We start from the raw sequence: 24,370 nt of genomic DNA on the forward strand, positions 1-24,370 counted from the left end.
ACATTAAGAACAGTAACAGGCCATTTGGGTAAAAGTACATCTGGCAAAAATGAACTTAAAAATAGACTTCATAACGCACATTTTTTCCAAATACGCAACTTAAGATACTATCTGCCTAGCACCCCTTTTCTAGAAACTGCTCCCTCCTGTCATCTCCATGGTTATTACAGGAGAGAGGAGGGTGTGAGGGAGGTAAGATGTACCATGTCGGTATGGGAGAAACTGGTCTGAAGGAGAGCACTGAACCGAACCAGGGTATGGGCACCAGGCTGAGTGGGCTGGTTCCATGATGGTGCTGCTGGGAAAGGGAGCCCCAGGCAGAAGAAAGAGAGCAGTAGGGGAACTGTAGCCCTTTAGACAGCGCACTGCCCCTTCCAAAAGGAAGGGCAGTTCCTCAGCACCAGCTGTTTGCTGGGATTTAGGAATGTCAGGCTTCTGATTTCTTAAGAGATGCCCGGAATTTGGATTTTTATATGAAATCTCCCCTTTTAAAAGTTACTAACTAAATCAACTGTGGGCAAAGAAAAGCATGTCTACAGGCCACTCATTTTTACGAGTTGGCAGCTATGTTTTTTCCCAAGAAGGAAGGGCTGATCTACAGCAAGAAAGAGAGACAGAATCAGCACACGAAGACAGACAATGCAACAGTCTTGGCGGCATGCAGGGTGCTGGTTCCTGCTGCTCCTGAGTCCCAGCCACATCCTCGACCCCTTAACTTGGCTTGGTTTTTTGTTTCTCCTCTGAGTCACTGACATACACTGGTATCCTGCCAATAAATTCTCCTAAAGACCCTGGCAGGGCTAAGGGGAAAATGTGACACAAAAATACTTCCTTCAGAATGAATAAAATTTGAACTCTACTTTTAGCCCACTCCAGCTAAAGGTGTTTTCGGGGAATTCAAATACTCTGCCCCCTTGTGTCATTAGAAGTCTTGTCCAAAATGAAAGAAACCACAATTTTAAAGTAGCTTAAGCAAAAATAAATAAAAATAAGTGTTATTTATTGGCTTGAATAACCACATGTCTAGGAATAATGCTTATTTCAGGGGCTCAAATGATACCTCCAGAACCCCTTTTCTTCCCCTATCTCAGTCTCCACCTCTCCAACCCCATGGCCTACTACTCTTCCCCCACCCACTGCCCCCTCCCAACCCCAAGCCTTTTCCCAATTATCATTCACAAACTTAATGCCTTACTTATCTTGTAGGTTTCACCTTAAATGTCACTTTTTCCAAGAGGCCTTCCTAGATCTCCACACCTCAGTAAGTCCACCTTCCTCCACTTCAGCCCCTTAGCTTTTTCCACTGCAGATCACTCACAATTCATTTCTCTGCTTTTCACTTATTTCTTCCACTACAATTAACTCCCATGAGGGCAGGTACCAGGTCCACTTTTTTCCTCCTGTAGGAATATTTCCTTTTACGGTCACATAAATCATGCTACAACCCAAATACCATGAATTTTACCCAAACTCTGGTCACTATAAAATCTAGTATACAGTGTCAATTTAACACTTGGACTCATCCATATCTTATTTCCATTACTTACGGTGAGAAGAATAAAAAATTTAAGTGATTATGTTCTTATTTCAAAAGCAAAGTGTGACAAGTGGGTAACATTAATTTTTAAAGCTTTGAAAATCTGTCACTAAAGAATTTGGCTATTTTAAGATTGAAGTTACCATTATTAGTTATGACACAGGCCCTTGAAACAGAGATTACCAGATTATTAAGTAAAGTAAGTTTATTTATTGAACAAGTCTCAGAGTAAACAAAAAACTGTTGCCTTAGTGGTTTGCTATTTCAATACAATATGCAAAGACCCTAGAGCAACCTAGTTTATAAGATCTATCATTTTACCCTCTGATTTAAATAATGACGTCTGATCATTTGGTTGTTATTCAATGAACCATGATTTCTGACTGACGGACCCTTGCGGTAGAGAGCAGAATCTGAATGGCTAAGCGACAAGACTCCATGCAAGTGGTTCGGAATCCCTCAGCTCCAGGCCTGCTGGTCACCCAGAGAAAAATTTCTGATAGGTTGGCTAACAATCTTTAATAGATACAGACTCAGTACAGCTGCTCCTGTACCTCTGTTAAATCCTTCTATTAATTCAGCCTTGACTGCTCTATTAGATAAATTTGTGTATTTTTACTGCTTTTCATTAATTGGGGCATTCCAGTAGTGAGAGTCCTGGCAAGTAACACAGTTCTCAGTTCTCCTTCTGCACACTTGGCCTTTCCTACACACTTACACACTGAGTTAAAGAAGAAACTCAAATCCCTCCCTGCACCGCCCCCCCCACAGCTGCTATTGTCATTAGCATCAGGGAACAGAAGGGAATTTCTCATGCATGTATGACTCCACTTCCATGCTTGTAAAAATAAGGAAGTTGAATGAAATGATCTAGGTTCCTTTCCAATTTTTGTTCTAATTTTTTATGAAATTAAATCTGCAAAACAATTTAGTGACCCTGTGTGCCTAAGGAAATTTGTTTTACGTATTTCTGTTCCCTAAGGAACTTTTCTCTATCTGTTCTCCCACCAAAAGAAAAGCAAAAGAATTAACAAACTAAATTAACTAAAACAAAACCCAGAAAGCTCTGAAGTAGCTAAGCACCCTGCTTCTGGTTCTTAACTCTACATGTATGTTATTCCTCCTGCCAAGAACACTCTTCCTCCTGATGAAGGATTACCTGCAATTTCACACTCAGCCTAAATGTTTCCCCCACCACCTGCCTAGCGCCCTCCCCCCACAGAGCTGACTCACAGCTGTTCCCAGTCTAAGGAGACCACACACCTATCAAAGCAGCCTACTCTTCCAAGGAGGTAAACCAGTAATCTCCTGGATGAGATCTGTCCATTCATTTTTGAGTGCCCAGTGTGCCTGGTACTTCAGAGATGCTCAATGCGTGATGAATAAAAAAATGAGTTCTCCATCTGGGGATTGTGAGGCCTCAAGAGGACAAGTTATTGCAGGTAAACTTTGAAAAGTCAACTTATATGATGACTTTCCTGAAGTACAAAGCACCAAGAAGTGGTGGGAATTAATTTACAAGCTCTGATTTTTAAATTTTATTATATTGTATTTTTTCCATTACCATGTATTTCCACCATACCCTCCTCCACCTCCATCTACCCTCCTCCCCCTGCCCCCAACAATTACTATACTGTTGTCCATATCCAAGCTCTGATTTTTTTTAAATGTATAGTTTTTCTGAAATGAAGTCCTCTCCCATCATGCCCTCACCCTCAAAGGATCTGGGGATTTCACTGGCCTTAAATAAAGAGTTCTACCAATTTATATAAGACAAACTCCAACTCCTTCTTCCTGCAAGAGAAGCCTCAGGGACATTAGAGCTAATTCATCTCTCAAGAGCTGAAGACTGGAACTCACATACATGTCCCTGTTCAGAATTATTTAGCTAAATAAAACCCTGTTTAGAGATTTGCTATTATTTCCACTTCTGCTAGTATACTGCATCCATTCAAACAGAACTTGTATAATTTGGATGGTCACTTAGCTAAATCACGGCAGAGAACCCCAGCATTAGAACCCCAGCAGTCTAGCTTCCGAGTCCTACTCGGAGCCACAACACTGAGCTGCTCCATTAGTGGATTGCAGTGGGGTGGGGAAGACCTTCCACCGGGGTGTCAAACACTGGAATTGATATCGAAGGCACAAAACTATGGATCAGGAAGCTCATGAAACAGAGGGAAATGCATAGGCAACTAGAGCACCAGTTCTGAAACAAAGACCTGGGAAGAAAGTGCAACAAAAAGCAGTTACTCTACAACCTCAAAACTGAAAGCAGGACTTGAATACATCTTTGTATAACCATGTCCACAGCAGCATTATTCACAGCAGTCGCAATGTGGAAGCAACCCAAGTGTCTGTTGATGGATAAATGATAAACAAAATGTGATACAGCCATACCATAGATATTATTCAGTCTAAAAAGGAATGAAATGTTGACACATGCTTCAACATGAATGACTCTTGAGGACATTATGCTACGTGAAATAAATCAGACACAAAGGACAAATACCATGTGATTCCACCTACATGAAATACCTGCAACAGTCAAATGCATAGAGATAGAAGGCAGAATAGTGGCTGCCAAGGGCCAGGGCAGAGGGGAGGATGGGAGTAGAGTCCAGCGGGCACAGGGCTGCAGGGTGCTATGATAAAAAGTGTTCTGGAGAGGGACAGAGATTGCATAACAATGTGAATGACTAACTGTACACTTACAAATGGTTAGAATGGTAAATTTTGTGTTATGTATAGTGGAACACATTTTTTTTATCCTGTCCCGAGGACAGACTTGAAGGACAAGTCTGGCACCATTTACTACCACAGCACCATTTGCCAAGCAGGCCTGTGACCCCGTTGAACACGACTGCCATTTTACTCTTCTGAGCTTGTCCCCAGGACTCGAAATTATTAGAAAGCAAGAACGGAACGGAACGTGACTAAGGGCTCCCTACAGCCACAGGCAGGAGGTAACACTGGGACTGTAGCCCCAAGTTACAACAGCCCAAGGGCCTCCCAACAGCACCCCACCCTTTTTCAACCAAATTATAATTCAGTAAAAGCCCGAAGCCCCCACCCCTCAATGCTGGTGTATCTCTCCACACCATGCCCCTCTCCTTTCTTGGACAGTGAATAAAATCTTCACTCTCTACATTTTCTCCTCTTTGTGAATTCTTCCACAGCCTGCATCCCTGACCATCCTAACAACTTGAAGTCTGGGGTCTACCATTAGGAAACTAAGCGGGGCTAAGCTGCTTTTCTTAGCTTCAGTCTGATCTACAAAATACAAATATCTGCACCCTCAGGGTTACATCCTCATCCTTATTTGAATATTAAATAAGAAAACACCTACAATAATACCTGGCTCTGAATAATCACTTAACAGTTTTCTAAATAACACTCTGATATATTAAAAAGTCCTGAGAAAGAAACTGGAGCCATGGAGAGATAAGGCAAGGGAGACTCCTTCGTCCTGACCGCTGAGGTGACAGCCATCTAGATCACTGCGCTAGAAAGGGAGAGTTCTGGCTTGCGGACCTCACTTAGTCACTCCCTACTGACGAAGGGCGTCACCTCACCCCACTTCTAAGTTCTCCACCCAAGGAACAAGGACAGTACTTGCCCTGCCTGTCTCACAGAGTAACTGGGAAGGGATGAATGGCGAAGTATGTACTGCTGAAGAACCAATGCAAATGAGTAAATTTGAAAATCTAATTGGCTTTATTAAGCAACCCATCTAACAACTAGAAGGGCACATGGGGATATACAAAATGGAAGGTTCCTATAGGCATAAAGGGGGTGGGCAAGACAGTTAAACAAGTGAATTATTTCAGGCCAAGATCACCTTCCCTAAGGAGAAGGGAGGGGTCTTATCAGGCAGATGAACTCACTAGTGCTGACCAGGGAATTCTAGACTGATTGGTCTAAATTCCACTCCTGGGAGAGGCTAAAATGGCAACTAGTATACCTATTAAGTCTTGGAGAGGCCTACAAAAGTGACTCCATTTTGGAGCTGCTCTTTCTTTTTAATAGCACTACAGAATCTGAGAGCTTTGAGAGCATTTCCAACACAGACATAAGAGTAGGAGTATTCTCATCATCAACAGAGGTCGTCCTTCAGACCTGTCTTCTCTATCACCCCAAAACACAATGTCACAGGCCTTCAGAGGCATTATTGATGAGCATTTCATGACCTGCCCTAAGTCTCCCCATGCAAGTCCTGAAATTTCTCTAACAGAAACAATCTTTTGAGTCCTTCTCTTCCCTGCTATGCCGGTGTACAAAGACTTAGGGAACCAGAACCAGGAAACTGCCACCTACCCAGCCAAGATTTGGCAACCACAGTGTTAGAACAGGGTTCGCCGTTCTCTAAAAGGGCCACATACTGCTGAATAAGTTTCTACTGAGTCACCACCAAAATGCAGGCATTCCTACTCTTCCCTCTTACAGACAGAGATTCTCATACCATCAGAAGAGCATCCATCCCCTGAAATGACTAATCCACCATGACACCATCCCAAGCCCTTGGAAACATTAGCAAACTCTTCAAGACCCTCCACCTCTTCTAAGAATGTTTCTCTACCTTCTGGTTTTCCCTGAGACTTGGGTGTGCCCTGGGGACACAAAATCTTAAGATGTCATGTGCCTCAGGGCCAGGAGGTGATAAGTGCCTTCCTCCTTCTCCGCTGTCACTTCCAATTCAGTACTTCCCTAGGTCCAATAATCTCCTCCTTTCTTAGGAAGTGGTTAATGCCCTTTTCCCACCTGGCTGCTGTCATCTTGTAGACCTCCTCCTCATTTCCCTCATTTACTGATGGTATTTGCTTCTGGTTCATAGACTTCCTTTCGACCCAACTCCTGGCATCTTCCTCGGTGACCTCTTATGTTCATATGGATGGTCTATCTAAAAGCTTGGCATCTCTCACGTCCTTGACCTTCTCCAGAAACTTTTTCCTTCATGCTACCTCACTCTGCTAGGGGTGTATGCCAAACTTCATCACTATCAGGAAGTTTTCTCCCCTAACCGTCCAGCCTCAGCCACCACCTTCTAGTTCACTTGCTCAAATATCCACCCACCAATCTCTTGACTCCAGCCCTTCTGGGCTCAAATTCCCTCTTTCCCCAGCCCCCACACCACTGTCGACATTGTAAAAGCCCTCCTGCAAATACAGTCACCTCCGGTGCTCCTTTCACCAGGCTCTTCACACCTGCACCTGGCAGGCAACTGATGCTGTCTAGAGGGAAAGAAAATCATGCGAGTGGCCGTATGAACCTTCACGTTAAAAGCATTTATGATCACAAACCAGAAATGGACATCCACTCAACACTTCCTAGAAGTCTTACCATGATTCTCCCCTATACTCGCCCTCAGAAACTGTAACAGAGGGGTCAGACCAAATTGCTGGAGAAGGCAGGGGGAGAAAACGCCTCTCTGTGAAGGGACTGGCCACTGGAGCAGGGAGACTGCCCAGGGCAGCCAGGCCGCTCCTGACTCAGCATAAGGGAGCTTGTCCAGAACATGTGTGACTGGAGACTTTGCCCCCTTCCTAAACATGTCAACCAAAAAAGGGGGAAAGACAAATATGATTGACACTGGCCCTCATTAATTTAAAAGCTCAACACTCCAGAGCACATGGGATTCTGGGTGAAACTGTTAAACAAAAGAGAGGCAGAAACTCACTCTCAGGTCTCTTGGCACTTTGGCTTCTTTGACCCTTGCTTTGCCCTGCACAGGCAGGGTGGCTCAGGCCTTGGGCCCTGAAGAGCTGGAAGCCAGTTCCTGAAGACAAGGTCCCACACAAATACATTCCTCGCTGGGCTCCAGCCCTTGGGACACTACCACCCAATACAACACGGCGCATGGGTCCTGGACAACCTCCACTTTCTCGCTCTAGGAACAACACTCGAAGACATGAGCTGAGACATTCCTCGCAAAGGAAGCTTCCCCTGAACAACTGTCTGGAATAACCTGACAACACACTCCAAACCATAAAAAGACAGGAACTCCTTCAAGGCAATGACAACTCTGACACACACACCAAAAAAGGCATAAAACTTAGAGACAAAGACCCATTTAAATAACTACCTTAAACTACAGATAAACAATAATGAAAAACTTCTGGACATGGATTTGGACTTTAATCTTCCTGGGAAGGACTGGTTTTCTGTGCTTTACATTAAAGATAGACTCAATCAGCTCAAAGCAAAAATGTCCCCAGATTCCTGAACTTCAAATGTCCAGATTCCTGAACTTCAGAAACTGTAGATATAACTGAGAACTGAGATAATAAATGTCTGTTGTTTTAAGTGGCCAGGTTTGGCATGATTCATTACAGAGGTAGAAAAATTCATTCAAAAGATAAACAAATGTTAGAGGACCAAACTACTATATTTCTTTTAACTCATGCCCTATGCTAAGTAAAAGTATGTAACTTGGACTCTTTTAATTTGAGTCTGACCTAATTTAGTAGTTCCTATGTCAATCCCTAATCTAGTGGACCTAAAAGATGCTATATATAAATTGCCCACAAACCAATGACAAAAGCAATGATGACAATAATATATTACAATGATCAATTAATAGCACCTTCTTCTGCATTTATACTTCAATTTCTAAAGAGCAAAAAAATCCCTAAAGGTTCATCTACAACCATAACAGAGAACATTCAGTTCTGTGTAAGCAGTTACTTTCTTTAAAAGTAACATACACTTGAAATTGAGACCTGGCTGGCATTTTGTAGTTGGCCACAGTAACTACATACTTTGGGGTTTGATACTCAGCTTCCACACTCTCTGCATCTTTCTTTCCACTCTCACTTGTCCAAAATCTCCTACATCCTCTGGCCTACTGGCCCCTCTACTGTTGAAATATCTAAATATATGTACACATATACTTCCGTAATTGTTGTCATAGGTACCAAAAGAACTGAGGAGCTAAAGACTACTCAAGGTCAAATATTATCTCCAAGGTCAGATATTTATCTGGTGTTGGTTAGATCAGTGAGTCTGTAACAAGCAGATAGCTGATACACAGTAAACATTAGTTGCCCCCCTCCTCCTTACCCACCCCACCATCCTCCATGTGAGCTCCATTTTCTCTGGTAATCTGGCTCTCTGATTCAGACTTATCCTCAGCCACATGAATTCACTTAAAAAAAATCCAAGTGTCCTGCATATGCAAGCACAGGGGCTATTCATTTAGAAGTACTTGTAGCCAATGAAAAGTAGGACTCTTGCACATCTTGGGACAAATACAGTGGAAATTAAGTTCACCAAGATCTCTTCTGATACTAGTTCAAGGTTGCTATATTGATTCCAAATTTAGCTTTGGGAAAAGGTTTCCAATGATGTTTCCAAATCCAATGACTGGATAAAAATTTAGAAACTGAATACAAAGAGGTATTGTGAGATTGGGTGATATGGCACAAAGGATTATCTCAACTCTGGATTAAAAATTTCCAGCCTCAAACCATCTTCAGCTAAGGCATGAATTTAAAACGTTTCCACTTCTTCCACCTTCTACCAAGACCTGTTTAGATCCCATTTGAGCCTCTAATTCTTGTTTTCTAACATTGATGTGTCTAGGTCCCATATTCCCAAAGAGATCTAACTTTTATTTCCACTTTTTTCCACACAAAATCCTGGAAAATCCTCTACTCCTCAGGTGCAGGGAAATCTTGCTGAGATCTCAAATAAGAGAACCCACTTTTCCAATGAGAAATAAAGGAAAGGAAGAGGAAGGGAACACCCAGTTGTGGTCAGAGAAGACACTAGCTGACTGGATTAAAACCACACACAGGAGATGGATATCCCGAGCCTTATTCCCACCCCATCTCAATCCCACCCCCACTACCACAAAGAACACCTTAAAAGTTCCTTACTTCATTTAATCTTTTACAAGTAGGATAACTATTATCACATTTTTAAATATATATTATCATCTTTTCACAGCTGTAGACTGCAGCACAGAGAAGCAAAAGCCATACTCAAAATCACATCACCAATAAAGTTTCAGAACCATCAGCAAACCTAGGTCTTCGCACTCTGCCCTCCAGTTCTTCCCAATATTCAAAGCTACCATTCACAGTCATCCCATTTCTGGATATTCTAATTATTTTGTTGCAGGTTTAAGAAACATTGCCTTAACCTTCAAGCTTTGCCACCCAAGAATCTTGTTGCTTTGCTTAAAACATTTACATATCTAAAAGATGGGCTGTCCCTTCTGATAATCAATGCCCACTATCCATCCCCAAAACTTGACAAAAAGAAATGAAGTTAGGAAAGTAGGACAAAGCAGAAAGTTCACTGTTCTTAGAACGGTTGCAATCAAGGCACAGATAACTCAAATGAATAATCAGCCAAGCCTCTTTCACTGGCAATTCTAAATCAGTCCATCAAACACAAGAACTTCTCCCCAGAAGACTCACCTGATAACAACATCAAAGTTTCCAGTATTCACCTGAAAATGAGCACAGACAGGCCGCGGCTATTTCTGCCACTACCAGTTCTGAATCAACCATGAATAAAGTTATTTACCTATAAGAGGGCAAGAAGAGAGGTGCTAAAACCTAGTCCTGGCAAATACTTCAAGTCCATTGTGCTTCTTCCTATTAGAAGCCACATCCCGTGCCAGCCCCTATCAGAAAGAAACTAAGGGGGCGGGAGCAACTTTACCCTCATTTGCAAGACAAGACCAAAAACAGACCGAACAACTTTTGGAACGTGGTCCTGTTCGGTCCAAGCACAAGATCTTAAGGTACTTACAAGTTCTTGCAACACTTTAGCGGCAACTAAGGCACTGAGGAAGTGGACCTTCCTCGGGCTGGAGGCCCGAAAGGGCAGGAAGTGGAAGCAGAGGCCATTTGTGGGAAAAGGGAAGGAGCGGAGAAAAGGGAGAGGCTGGGGCGCCGCCCCCATTTCCCCAGCTTCAGACCGATCTAGGAGGCCCAGAAGCTTTCTCCAGGGGACCTCCCCGGGTCACTGCTCCCGCGTCGCCCTCCGGCGGCCTCCGGGCGTTACGTGTCCGACGGCTGGTTACAACCCTGCCTGGAGAGCGCCGGGGGGGCCAACCCCACTTCCCCAACCCGCTCCCCAGCCCGCCCCTAAGGGGTCCTGCCAGGCCCGGACTCTCTTACCTAGGCCCCGTCCGGCGCCGCCTCAGCCGTCAGCAGCCCGCGAGCCGGTCTTAAACGCGCCCCGCGGTCCCCTTCGCCTTCTCCCAGGGCCGGACCCCAGCAGTCCCCAGCAGTCCCCAGCCTATTTGTCATTGAGCAGCAGGGATCGCTTCCTCACCCCGGAGCGCGCCCCCGCTGTCGCCTAGGCAACCCCGCCTCTCGAGAGCGCGCCCTCCCTTCCGCTCTCACTCCCTGGAGGCCATGCCCACTGAGCACCTAGTAGCCAATCTGAAGCGGAGCTTCCAAGCCTCAGGAGGCTAGGGGTACTCTTCGCCAATGACAAGCGATCTCCAGCGCGGGGGGGGCGGGGGCAGACCGGCTCCGCAAGCCTGCCCCGCCCACCTCCGTCTCCTCCTCTCGGCCGTGCGACGCGTAGCATGTGACAAATGCTGCAGTGGTGGAGTCTGGAGGTAGTTTGGGGACCGTGGGTGTGGACGGACGGAAGGTGCTCCCGTCGTGGTTTTAGGTAAGGGTAAGGCCAACCTAGTGGAAAGCAAAAGGGAAGGGCAGACCTAAGGCAGAAAATCAAGGAAAGTGAACCATACGGCGCGCAAATGCCTAAGGGTCCAGGCGACTGTCGGGACGCTGGGGTCACCTGAGGAGGAAACTTCGCGTGGCGCCAAGACTCTTGGCTAATGACGTCCCGGGGAGTTCCTAGCAATACTTTACCCAGGTCACAAGATCAAGAGTCCTAGCTCCATCCACAGCCTTGAGGCAGGAAGTGCAGTGGAAAAGCTCCAGGCCCACAGCTCTCTCCCCCACAGCCTGCCCCTATCTATCATCGCTCTCCAAAGCCCCGAACTTGTAATATTCTATCCAAATAGGGCTTCACCTCGGGTTGATTATCCCAACTAACCTCCCCTTCCTAGAGCTGAATCCTACCGCTCACCGCCTCCGCAGGACCTGCGGCCCCACTGACCCTTACACAAACCCCATGGCACAACACACTGTATTCCAGTTAATTGTTCAAGTATCTGTCTCTAATCTCTGAGGAAGGAAAGTAGTTATTGTTCAGTTTGATATCCACTGCAGCTAGCACTATGTAATTCCTTCTTTGCTGATAATAATACATACGGGTACACGTGTATTACATGAGAGGCTTGATGCCTTGGTTAGATTGTTAGGTAGAAGCAACTAACGGATCCAGGCCCTCCACCTACAGCTGTCAAAAAGCACGCAAGCTTTACCTTAGTCGTAAGTAACAGGCTGAACAAAAAGCATGTAACCAGAAGAATATCCTAGTGTTAGTCTACTATCTTAAGGATTCTATTTTTACCCTTCTCATGTACTTTAAAGACTTCTATAGCATGCTAATTATATGACAGAAACTCTGCTAGGTACTATACGGGAGAAGGGGTAGGAGACTTCTCAAGAAAGAAGCTCTCTGGTATTATAACCTAGAAAGGAAATCAGACCCAAACCTTTTCCTATGGAGTAACAATTAAGTGCACAGGTTTAGAATCAGGAAAGATAGGTTCAAAGAAGGGCCCTACAGTATAACTAGCAATTACTTAATTAGGAACTTATTTAATTTCTGTGGCCCTCAGTTTCCTCAACTGCCCAATAGGAAAAGCATCTCCACACTGTAGGTGTGAAGATTTAAGTGATATTACATGTAAAGCTCTCTGCAGTGCTAGGAACGTGTTGAGTACTCAACAAATGTTAGCTTAAATTGTGATTGCCACCATAAACCATGATGCATACTCTAGGGTGTTATAACCAACGTAGGGCCATCATTTCCTTCCAAGGCCCATTGTATCTGGAAGTGTGCAACACTATCATAGTGCAACCAATACTGCACAGCCTTATGGAATGTACTTGTGGTGGTACCGTTTGATCAAATCCAAGTTTAGATGGGAGAGTCTGTAGCAGCCTGTCCAAGTAAAATGAGTAGTTCGAGGAACAGGGTCATGGGCACTGGGAAGGACTAAACTTCCTAGCTCCCTATTATTGGCTGAGGCCATGTGACTAGATCTAACCAATGACTTGTGAGTGGAAGTGACACAAATCATTTTTGGACTGGAGAATTTATTTGCCAATGCACGACCTCCAGAGCTCTCCTCTCTGTGGTATGGCCCCTGGGAATGTTTGGGTGTGTGGCCACTCTATCAGTACTCAGTGAGCACTCACCAACACCCCCAACACCCCCAGCCTGTGATGGACTTTTAGCATGACTGAGACACAAACCTTTGTGGTTTTAAGGAACTAAGATTTGGAAGTTGTTTGTAACAGCCACAGAGCTCAGCCTGCTCTGACTGATACAAGGCCCTGAAGTATGCCAAGTTGGGGGTGCAGTGGTGAACAACTCAGACAAAAGAACAGATTAACAAATAAGCCAGTAACCGAACAAGCAATTCTATAGTTACAAATTGTGTCAATGACAAGTATTTGAGACATGAGTGGTCAAAAAGTTCTCTTAGGCCCTGGCTGGTGTAGCTCAGTGGATTGAGCGCGGGCCTGTGAACCAGTCGATCACAGTTCAATTCCCAGTCAGGGCACATGCTTGGGTTGCAGGCCAGTTCCCGGCAGGGGCCAGTTCCCAGCAGGGAATGCACAAGAAGCAACCATACATTGATGTTTCTCTTCCTCTCTCCTTCCCTTCCCCTCTAAAGATAAATAAATAAAATATATATTTTTTAAAAAGTTCTCTTAGGAAGTGACATTTAAGCTAGGACTTGACGGATGAAAATGAATCAGTCTTTGCCCTGGCTGGTGTGACTCAGTGGATTGAGCATGAGCTTTGAACCGAAGGGTTGCTGGTTCGGTTCCTGGTCGAGGCACATGTCTTGGTTGCGGGCCAGGTCCCCAGTGGGGGCCACTTGAGAGTCAATCACACATTGATGTTTCTCCCCCTCTCTTTCTCCCTCCCCTCCTCTTTCTCTAAAAATCAATAAATAAAATCTTTAAAAAAAAGAAAATGAATCAGTCTTAGAAAAAGTCAGGAGTGAGGGAAAGGAGAGGAGAATATTCCCAGCAGAGTAAGTCTTGTGCAAACTCCTGAGGCAGAACACAGCTAGGTACCCTTGAGGACAAACAGGAGGCCTGGATGGAGTGCAGGGAAAGGGACCACACAAAAGGGAAAGGGAGGTGGGAGGCAGATTATGCAGGTGAGGGCCTCCAGGTTATGATAAGGAGATTGGCATTTATTGCAAGTGTGAAATTATTGAGGAGATTTGAGCCAGGAGGGTGGCATGCTTTGATTTAGGTTTTAAAAATATCACTTTGGCTGCTTCATGGAGAATGGACTGTAAGGGGCAGGTGTGGGATGGAGATTAGGAAGCTATTCCAGGGTCCAGCAAAGCACGGTCTACAAGGCCATGGGCTATAAGGCACAGATGGCAAACACAAGGCATGCGGGCTGAATCCGGCCCTCCACCTTGTTTTATCCAGCCCAGCACCTTGTTTCGCTCTGACTTAACTTTTAAGGAGAGTTACATTTATACTAAACATAAAATTACATTCAGTCCTAAAATTACATTCAGCCCTTTGAAGGCAACCTTGAGGCTGATGTGGCCCCCAGTGAAAATGAGTTTGACACCTCTGTTGTAAGGGTGTCAAAGGGTGTAAGGGCTGGATATAGCCTTCCAGAGGCACAGGAAGATAACAGGGCATTTGGGGAGATTGCAGGGAGAGCAAGAGGCCTGACGAACTACCCCAGGGGTCCTCCTTCTCAATCCTAAAGGAAGCAGAAGCCAGGTTGGAAGTTGCCTCCTACCCAGAGGTACTCTGACTCCAAGGAGACGAGGGCTCAAAAGCCAGGCAGGAATGGGGGAGGGTATAGAGAAGACTGCCGACCAGTTTGTAGAACAGTAGCCAGCATTAGGGACTTCCTCCCTTGAGCTGGCAGTATTATATAAATAGATGGTATTAGAAAGAATCTGACAAGGTCTGGCATCCCATCCAGGCATTTGATACTTGGTGACCACCTCAGTTAGAAAATAAAAGGGACTGCCCATCTGTAGGTTGGGTGCTCGCTTCAGCAGCACATACACTAAAATTGGAATGATACAGAGATTAGCATGGCCCCTGCGCAAGGATGACACGCAAATTTGTGAAGCGTTCCATATTATTCAAATGCGGAACAGGCTGACAGGGTCCAGAGGGGAGAGAATCACAGGGGAAAAGGGGATGGACTCACATGAACAAGTATAAAGGACACATGGACAATAACTAAGGTGGGGGGCGGGAATGGGAGGGAGGTGGGGAGCACTAGATGGTGGGCAGGGCTGGGAATATAAGACAGAAAACTGTACTTTAATAGGAATTAAATTTAAAAAAATCTATAGGTTGGGTGGCAGTGGGGTGGGGGGTGGGGGAGGTGACTTTCTTGCCTCCTGAGGTTTACAAAAAAGATCTATACACAGCAAAACTAGGTGGAGTTCATCTTCAGCACAGTGGTCATCTTTCTATTATTTCCCCAGCCCCAGTGTCCAATGTTCTCTCTCCACTTCCTGCTGTCTTGCCGTATTCTCAGTAGTGGTTCTCACAGGCTCATTCACACATGGGAATAAAGGAGTAACGGCAGCTCGGTGGCTACCCACTCCTTACTGGCCATTTGTATCATCCAGTTGATGAAAACCAAAAGTCCTAGACCAGGGGGAATACTTAGGGGAGGACATGAGAACTTTAGTTCACATTGCTAGGATGGAGTGACTTATCCCCACTTGTGAAAAGGTACTGAGAGCTTCTCTTTCCTCACTGTCATCTTTCTATGCTGTCTCTATAGCCCCAGCCAGCCAGCAGGAACTAACCAGATATTCCTGGGAACTGCTCTGCTGCAAAAGCATGTAACTGAGGAAAATTGAAATGGTAAGAAATTGTAACCCACCCCACCATTCTTTTGACATTGCTTCTGTAAGTGCTGACTCTGAGTAATTTGTAGCTTATAGATAAAAACATCATGTTTATATAAGAATCCTAGGAACTAACTTCAAAAGATACAGACCCCAACCTTCAAACATCTCAGCTCTAAGAGATTTGCTGACCTTCAACCCCAGATCCAGGAAGACATGAAGCCAGGATGACTAAACCAGGATGAAGCACACCAAACTCTCACTTGCCTTATTGGAATGGACTGTGCTAATCGGTATCTAGAGAACTTTTCAAGTCTCCCCACCCCTTGATCTCTTTGTTCTATTCCCCTCTCCCTCCATATAAAAAACCCCTGCCTCCCCTGAGAAGTGGAGATGGGTTTTGAGACATGAGTCCCCCATCTTCCCAGGAGATGTGTTTTGAGACATGAGTCCCCCATCTTCCAGGTTGCCGACCCCTGAAAATAAACCACTGTCCTTTACATCAGCACCTGTCTCTTGAGTATTGAGTTTCATAGCGGCAGGTAGCCAGACCTGCGTTTGGTTACAGACAGAGGCCCAAATAATTAGCTAGGGCATGAGCTTTCTCCTTAACAAAATAATTTAATCTCCTTGAGAAACACATTAGAAAAAATGGTTTATTTCTATTTTAAATTATCAAACTAGCTGGACTTATCTTTCTGACATCATAGTTTACAAAGAATTATCTCCCAGAAATGAAGGTAGCCCTGTTTTGTCACTGAGTAATGAGACTTCATTGTTGCTAATCCCCACCACTTGCTGGCTCATGTTCTCTCCTTCCTGCTGTCTGCATGGAGACACATGCGCCCTGTTTCCAAAAATCACCATAAACAGTCACCACGGGTCCGGTACTCACGGCCAGATAACCAGATAAAAGCCCGTGCAGGGTGACAGCTGCAAAGCACTGATTGTGAGATGAAATGAGATTCAAGTGTCTGGATTCTGTGCTGAGCTCTCGCCAATGTGAAATATTAGCCACAGTCTCCCAAGAAGCTGCCCCATCTAGCAGCACAAAAAGACCCCCTGAGCCCTCCCTCTGGCCCAGCCAGTGTGTTCTCCTGACCATGTCACAAGATCTTTGTGAATGTTGTCAACCACGAATGTACTGGGGGTCCGGACTCTGCCACAGAATGCCTCCTCAGCCTTCCTTGTGAGCTGTGTGACTCCTCAGACACAGGAGCTCTTGATAGTCCTGTCTCTGCCACCTGCCTCCCTGGGGAACCACCTCTTCCTTCGCATCTCACCTGTTTAGTGCATGATGATGACACCTCACCAGATCCAAGTCCCCAACCCAAGTGTTCCCCTGATCTGCAAAAGAATATGACCCATGGAGTCATCCAGGTCTGGGCAGCTAGGCAGACAGAAAAAAGGGCACAACACTTGAGTTAGGAAGAGAGAGGAGGAACGCAATGTTGGCTGAATCCTTCCCACGTGCCTGGCACTGTTAGTTGCTGTTTCCTCTTTCGTGACCCCTCACAGCAGTCCCTCTGTGAGCTGCTATTCCTCACCCGAAGGATGGGGACCCTGGGCCTCAGGGGCCAACAGGTCACAGAGGACAGAGGGGTAGAGCCCAAGGTCAAGCCCAGGCCGAGTCACTCTGGAGTTTGGCTTTGTACACCCAGAACATTCCTGGGACCTTGCTTTGCGATCCTGGGCTCTCTAGGTTCTTTATTCACCTTCACCTCCTGTGCTTAAGGCTGACTCCAGCTCTCCAGGGAGAGGAGTGGGCCTGCATTTCTGCCTTTCTCTGGCCCCTTTCTCTCCTCATCACCTAAGCCCTTACCCCACTCACTCCCATCCTACCCCAACACCTGGGGAGTGTCAGTGACCTGCTTGGACTGGGACTGGCCTCCAGCCCATCCCCAGGCAGCCTCTGTCTCTCTGCCCCTCCCACCCATAAATGTCATACCCCTCCACAGTGATTTTTTGTTAGCAACACGTTTTAAAATGTGACTCTCTTTTTTAACAGACAGCATTATCTCTTCCCTTGCATCTGCTCCCAAGAATGGGGCCAGGTCAAAAGGTCAGGGGTCTGAAGAATGTGGGATGGCTCAGGACTAGAAAGGAACCACTGAGCCAGGAGACCCCTGCTTTGGAACGAAAGATCTATAAAGTCACACACCCAGCTCCTGGATATTCCTCCTGAAGAAGCAAGACTACCAAAACATAAGATGTACATCTCTAGGGTAGACATAAACATAATGAAAGACACAAGTCACATGATCATGTCAATAGATACTGAAAAAGCATTTGATAAGGTACAGCACCCATTTATGATAAAAACACTCAGCAAAATGGGAATAGAGGGAACATTCTTCAACATAATAAAGGCCACATACAATAAACCCACAGCCAACATCATACTCAATGGGCAAAAACTAGAAGCTTTTCCCTTAAGATCAGGTACAAGACAAGGATGTCCACTTTTACCACTTTTATTCAGCACAGTATTAGAAGTTCTAGCTCCAGCAATCAGACAAGAAAAAGAAATAAAAGGCATCCAAATTGGAAAAGAGGAAACAAAACTGTCATTATTTACAGATGACATGATAGTGTACATAAAAAATCCTATAGACTCCACCAAAAAACTGCTCGACCTAATAAGTGAATTTGGCAAAATAGCGGGATACAAAGTCAATATTCAGAAATCAATGGCATTTTTGTACACCAACAATGAAATAACATAAACTAGGGGGAAAATCCCACTTACTATAGCAACAAAAAAAATAAAGTACCTAGTAATAAACATAACCAAGGAGGTTAAAGACCTGTACGCAGAAGACAACACAACACTGAAGAAAAAAATCAAGGAAGACACAAACAAATGGAAACATATACCATGTTATGGATTAGAAGAATAAACATCATTAAAATGTCCATACTACCCAAAGCAATTTTCAGATTCAATGCAATCCCTATTAAAATAACAATGATATAGTTCATAGATTTAGAACAAATATTTCAAAAATTTATATGGAACCAAAATGACCCTAAACAGCCACAGCAATCTTGTAAAAGAAGAACAAAGTAGAAGGGATCACAATACCTGACATCAAACTGTATTAAGGCCACTGTAATCACAAAAGTCTGGTACTGGTATAAGAACAGACACAGATCAGTGGAACAGAATAGAGAGCCCAGAAATAAACCCATGTCTTTATGGTCAATTAATATTCAACAAAGGGGGCAGAAGCATAAAATGGAGTAAAAAAGAGCCTATTCAACAAATGGTGCTTGGAGATCTGGAATGGTATGTGGAAAAAATGAAACTAAACCAATGTACACCATACACCAGCACAAACTCAAAATGGATAAAAGACTTAAACATAAGCTGCAACACCATAAAAGTTCTAGAGGAAAACATAGACAGTAAAATTTCAGATATCCCACGCAGCACTATTTTCACCAATACAGCCTCTAGGGAAAGGGAAATAAAGGAAAAAATAAACAAATGGAACTACATCAAATTAAAAATCTTTTGCACAAATGAAGAAAACATCAGAAAACTGAAAAGAGAATCAACCACACAGGAAAATATATTTGCCAATGATACCTCAGACAAGGGTTTGATCTCCAAAATATCTAAAGAACTCCTATGACTCCCCTCCAGGAAGACAAACAATCCAATTAAGAAATGGGCAAAGGACCTGAACAGACACTTCTCCAAGGAGGACACACAGAGGACCCAGAGACATATGAGAGGATGCTCAGCATCACTAGCCATCAGAGAGATGCAAATTAAAGCCACAACGAGATACCACCTCACACCTGTCAGAATAGCCATCATAAATCAACAAACAACAAGTGCTGGAAAGGATGCAGAGAAAAGGGACCCTAGTGCACTGTTGATAGGCATGCAGACTGGTACTGCCACTGTGGAATTTCCTCAAAAAACTAAAAGTGAAACTTCCTTTTGATTCAGCAATTCCACTACTGGGATTATACCCTAAGAATCCCCAATCACCAATTCAGAAGAACCTATGCACCTCAATGTTCTTAGCAGCACTACTTACAATAGCCAAGTGCTGGAAACAGCCTAAGTGCCCATCAGTAAATGAGTGGATCAAAAAAGCTGTGGTACATTTACGCATGGAATACCACGCAGCAGAAAGAAGGAGCTGCTACCCTTTGTGACAACATGGGTGGAACTGGAGAGTATTATGCGAAGTGAAATAAGCCAGGCAGTGAAAGACAAATACCATAAGATCTCACCTATAACTGGAACCTATTGAACAAGACAAACAAATAAGCAAAATAAAACCAGAGGCATGGAAACAAGGAACAGACTGACAGGGACCAGAGGGGAGCGGGAAGGGAATAAGGGAGGAAAGAAGGGGAAGGGCCTAAAGAACAGTGTCCATGACCCAAGGACATGGACAACAGGATGGGGATTAACTGTGGAAGTGGGAGTAGAGGGAGTGGACAAGTCAGGGGAGGTGGGGTGGGAAATTGGCACAACTGTGATAGAACAAAAATAAACAAACAAACATTGTGAAAAAATGGACATTTCTGGGGTGGGTGTCAGGGACAATTCCCATTCCTGGAACAGGTTTTTCTGTAGCGTTTGTTCCTTACAACAGCTAAGAAGAAATTTGGCAAACAGGAACAAAAATAAAGCAGCATTGAGGTTAGTGCAGCCCCAGGGGTAGGAAAGCTGCATCCTGTACATGTCCCCACAGAGGCCAGGCCCCCACAGGGAAAGTTCCAGAAGGAAGTGGTGACTGGGGTCACATTCCTGCATGGGGGAGGGGTGCACACAAGGCCTCCTTGCACAACCTGTGCAGGTGGCACATCCAGCCTTGTCACAAGGGTTATAAATCCCAGGAAGCAATTTGCTGTCCAGGTAGTTGTGCAAACCCTGACCCAGCAGCATAGCAAAGGGCCAACTTCCCAGAGGTCAGACCCTGCTCTCTGGCCCAGTGCCTGCCCTCTCCTCAGCTGGGAAGGAGGAGAGGCCCAGGGCTCAGAAGGCCCCAGGGATGTGTTTGGGGTGGGTGAGGCCATGGAGAGCCTCTCAGCTGAGACCAGGGTTCACCCTCTCTCTCCTAAGCAATGCAGGCTGGCACCATGCCAGGTCCTGTGCAGGGCATCTTACAGTGTCATTCCAGTCTCCTTCATTGTTGCATAGTCTAAGAGAGAGGTGTGGTTTCTTACTTCTAGATAGGGCAGTCAGGTTGAGAGGCAAAGCATGCCTCAGAACAGATGTGCCTGACAAAATCCATGCTCTTTATCTCAGTCTCTACTGCCTTCCTATCCACAGCTGCAAGGCTGTGTGACCTTGGACAAGTCACCTACCCTCGTTGGACTTCAATTTTCTCTGTAGAGTGATAGTCTTAAGTCTACACAGAGCACCTGCTATGGGCAGGAGCTGTGCCAGCCGCCAGCTGTCAAGGGAAGGGTGCTTCTAAGGTCCCAGCTCTAACCCTTCAAGAGGGAGGCCACAGCTTTGGCACAGCCCGCTCCACTCCCTGACTGTTGAGACCTCTTAGGGCTCCAGGTCCCCAGAGTTCCTAGTCCCATCTCCTCGCAGCTTGAAGCCATCTCCTAGGAGGAGCAGCTGGTGTCTAAGAGGGCATGGCTAGAGAATCTCCTGATCTGGGTCACCTGATGCTGAAGCACAGGAGATGAGGTCCTTTGGTTAACAGAAGTCATACCTGAAGGCTGTTGAGAGCAGCTCATATTTAAGTATGAATTCCTATAATCCCTCCTATACATCAAAGTGCTCGCTATTGTGTTCAGCCCCTAGCAATGTTTGTGGGTAGATGAGGAAATGGTTGGAGGAAGGGTGATTAAGAAGCTCAGGGAGAGGAAGTGCTATTGACAAACTGGGGGTGCCCTGCTGAGGTAGGTGTGAGGTGCTAGACCCAGGAGAGGGCACTTGGCCAGAGTGCTGTCTGGGAGGGAGCCTCAGGGATACAGGCAGGAGTCAGGGAAGGTGCACGCAGAGAACAGCGTGCCAGCCTGGAGCACAGACCCCAATGTGTTGAGAGTGCCAGTCTCTCACTCCGGGCTCTGCAGGGCACACAGAGCGGCATCAGGCCTTTGACCCTCCTTACTGACACCTGGTAATTAAGGCCCCTGCTGTTCACAGTAGGTAGTGGCTCTACCCAAGGCCACCTCATGTGTCTCAGCAGAGCTGTGACAGGCTGGGTGGGCCTGGCCTTAGACAACCTGGAACACCCAGAGCATCCATCCCCCTGCTGTTCTCTCAGAGGACAAAGGCCCAAGACTACTATGGTTAGATGCAGTATGGGGGGCCTACTTTATACTATGAAGTATTCACTCTTGTTCTGAAATTCAACTTTAACTGGCACCTTGTACTTTTACTGGCAAAATCTGACNTGACCCTCCTTACTGACACCTGGTAATTAAGGCCCCTGCTGTTCACAGTAGGTAGTGGCTCTACCCAAGGCCACCTCGTGTGTCTCAGCAGAGCTGTGACAGGCTGGGTGGGCCTGGCCTTAGACAACCTGGAATACCCAGAGCATCCATCCCCCTGCTGCTCTCTCAGAGGACAAAGGCCCAAGACTACTATGGTTAGATGCAGTATGGGGGGCCTACTTTATACTATGAAGTATTCACTCTTGTTCTGAAATTCAACTTTAACTGGCACCTTGTACTTTTACTGGCAAAATCTGACAATTCTACCCAAGCTCAGGGATCTCTGGGTGGACAAATCTCAGTGGCCCACAGCCACCAAAACTGTCACAGGCACAGGTCCAGCTTGCCAGGGAGGGAGACCAGAACAGCAGGCAGGAGAACTGTCCCAGGCCAGAGAGACTTCTCCCCAAGGCATGCAAGCATCTCTGCCAGCAGGGACAGCTGGGGACTCAAATGGAACTGTGTGTGGCTGTGATTCCCCTCAGGGAAAAGGATGAAGGAAGGTGCCCATCTAGCCCCAGGCCCTCAGGGCCTCACAGCCCTTCTCCTTCCCCTTTGTTCCCTGAAGCTCTTCTTCTAAGGAACGCCCCCCAGTCTGGACCCATTCATTATCTCAGTGGTCCCCTCTTAGGGGCTGGGTGACCAGAGGGGATCAGCTATGGCCTCCAGCTTTTCCAATCCACTTCCTTTTCTAAGAAGCTTTCTCGATGACTCTGATCTGTCCTTACATTTTCCTTACCAGCTTTCACTGGCTCCTCTTCTTGTGGGTGTGAGGGCTCCCTGCTAAAATGCTAAGACCCCTGTATGTCGAATACCCGATGCTACAGCCTGACACAAAGGAAGCAGCTCTCGCCCAGAAGATGAAAGTGACTTAATGCTGGTTTGCCACATCCTAGCTGAGTAGCCCTTGGGTGACACATGGCACATCTCTGAGCCTCAGTTTCCTTGTCTGCAAGGAAAGCTAGTTCACAGAGGTCGATGGAGGATGAAAACAATGCCAAGGGCTTGGTGAGTCTGGCCTATAGTGGGCCCTTGGCCCACATTTGTTTCCTTAGTTTTGTTCTGTTCTTTTTTTTTTTTTTAAGATCTAATTGGTTTTAAGAAATTCATGAATCAGGGACATCTGTCTAGCAACTGGAAGGGTTCTCCCTATTATTATTAGTTTTAATAAAATTCACCATCTCAACCATTTTTAAGTGGACAGTTCACTGACGCTAAGTACATTCACATCGTTGTGCCATCACCACCACCCACCTCCAGAACTCTTCCTCTTCCCACACAGAAACTCTGCCCGATCGGATCAAACACTTTCTCCCCAGCCCCTGCCCCCCTGCCCCTGCCAGTCACCACTTTCCTGTCTCTGTGAATGTGACTGCCCCAGGTACCTTCAATCAGTGGAATCACATAGTAATTGTCCTTTTGTGACTGGCTTCTTTAACTTAGCCGAATGTCCTCAAGGTGCATCCTCATTGTTGCATGTGTCAGAATTTCCTTCCTTTTTAAGGCTGAATGCTATTCCACTGTATGTACAGACCACATTTTTCTTATCCATTAGTGAACAGCTGGGTGTTCTACACCTTAGCTACTGTGAGTAATGCTGTTTCCTTCTACACCTTAGCTACTGTGAGTAATGCTGCTCTGGACACAGCTGTGCAAATAACTCTTTGAGATCCTGCTTTCAAATATGTGGGTGTATACCCAGATGTGGGGTTGTGTTGTAGACCACTCTGCCTGGTTCTAGGAATTGTATCTCAACCCCTTGTGGCTAAGGGTGAGGGTGCAGGGTGCACAGGGTGCAGCCAAGGCGGGGGGATCCCCCAAAAAAGATTTGGAATGGTGTCCAGAACTCAAAGTGTATAGGAATATTGGAGAGACATATAAAATGTCCTCACCCCTTCCCCCCACAGATGTGAGTTGGGGGAAGGGACACATGGAGCAGGAACATGCAGGGCTGTTTTGTAGAGCCACAACCTTGCAGCTAATCCATGGCCTGGTCATTTAACATATCTATAGCCTTTGGTGGGTCACTTGGATATGTTAAATGGCTGTGACCAGGTTTGGAGCTAGGGGGATGAAGTCACTTCCCCCCAAGATGTGACTGGGGGGCCGGTCCCCTGAGTTACAGCACCTGCGTGAGAGCTTGGAGAAGATTGGCTCTAGGCCATACCTGCCCAGACTAACGATGGCAGACCAGGAAACTTGTTAAAATACAGAAATACTGGCAGGTGTGACTGATTGTGGGAGGAGTCGGAAATGGGGCTGCTAAGGAGGATTGGTGTGGGGATTTAAACCCAGACGCGGCAGCCATTGGGGAGAAAGCCATGTGGTTTTGGGCAGAGTTAGGACCCTCTCTTGGCGAGGTGAAAGAGGGAGCCACGTGATTTCGGCAGAGTGCAGACCCCCTCTTTCCCAGGTGAAAGGGAAAACCACGCAGCTTTGACAGAATGGAG

At 45.8% G+C, this 24,370-nt stretch overlaps 1 protein-coding gene, 1 long non-coding RNA gene and 1 other non-coding gene across 4 annotated transcripts in view; 2 read left to right on the top strand and 1 right to left on the bottom strand.

Annotated features, from left to right (window-relative positions):
• The window catches only part of RALB (RAS like proto-oncogene B), a 36,764-nt gene extending 25,924 nt beyond the window's left edge, over positions 1-10,840 (bottom strand). Inside the window, exon 1 of one of the 2 annotated variants that reach the window (XM_037049866.1) lies at positions 10,669-10,840. The gene's annotated coding sequence lies outside the window, so the exon portion shown is untranslated. Of the gene's footprint in view, positions 1-10,297; positions 10,462-10,668 lie in introns of those variants that run through there. The other variant, XM_037049867.1, reaches the window with a different exon arrangement.
• A 159-nt stretch (positions 10,841-10,999) lies between these two features.
• LOC118989537 (uncharacterized) lies at positions 11,000-15,971 on the top strand. The gene is made up of 3 exons (XR_005067018.1): positions 11,000-11,173; positions 15,434-15,516; positions 15,621-15,971. It is a non-coding gene; the product is annotated as an uncharacterized LOC118989537 (long non-coding RNA).
• LOC118989672 (U6 spliceosomal RNA) lies at positions 14,675-14,778 on the top strand. The gene has a single exon (XR_005067049.1). It is a non-coding gene; the product is annotated as a U6 spliceosomal RNA (small nuclear RNA).
• Positions 15,972-24,370: the final 8,399 nt, after the last annotated feature.

The sequence above is a fragment of the Sturnira hondurensis genome, unplaced genomic scaffold, assembly GCF_014824575.4.
Source record: "Sturnira hondurensis isolate 20B ecotype Veracruz unplaced genomic scaffold, ASM1482457v3 Scaffold0006496, whole genome shotgun sequence".
In the NCBI taxonomy this organism is placed as follows: domain Eukaryota; kingdom Metazoa; phylum Chordata; class Mammalia; order Chiroptera; family Phyllostomidae; genus Sturnira; species Sturnira hondurensis.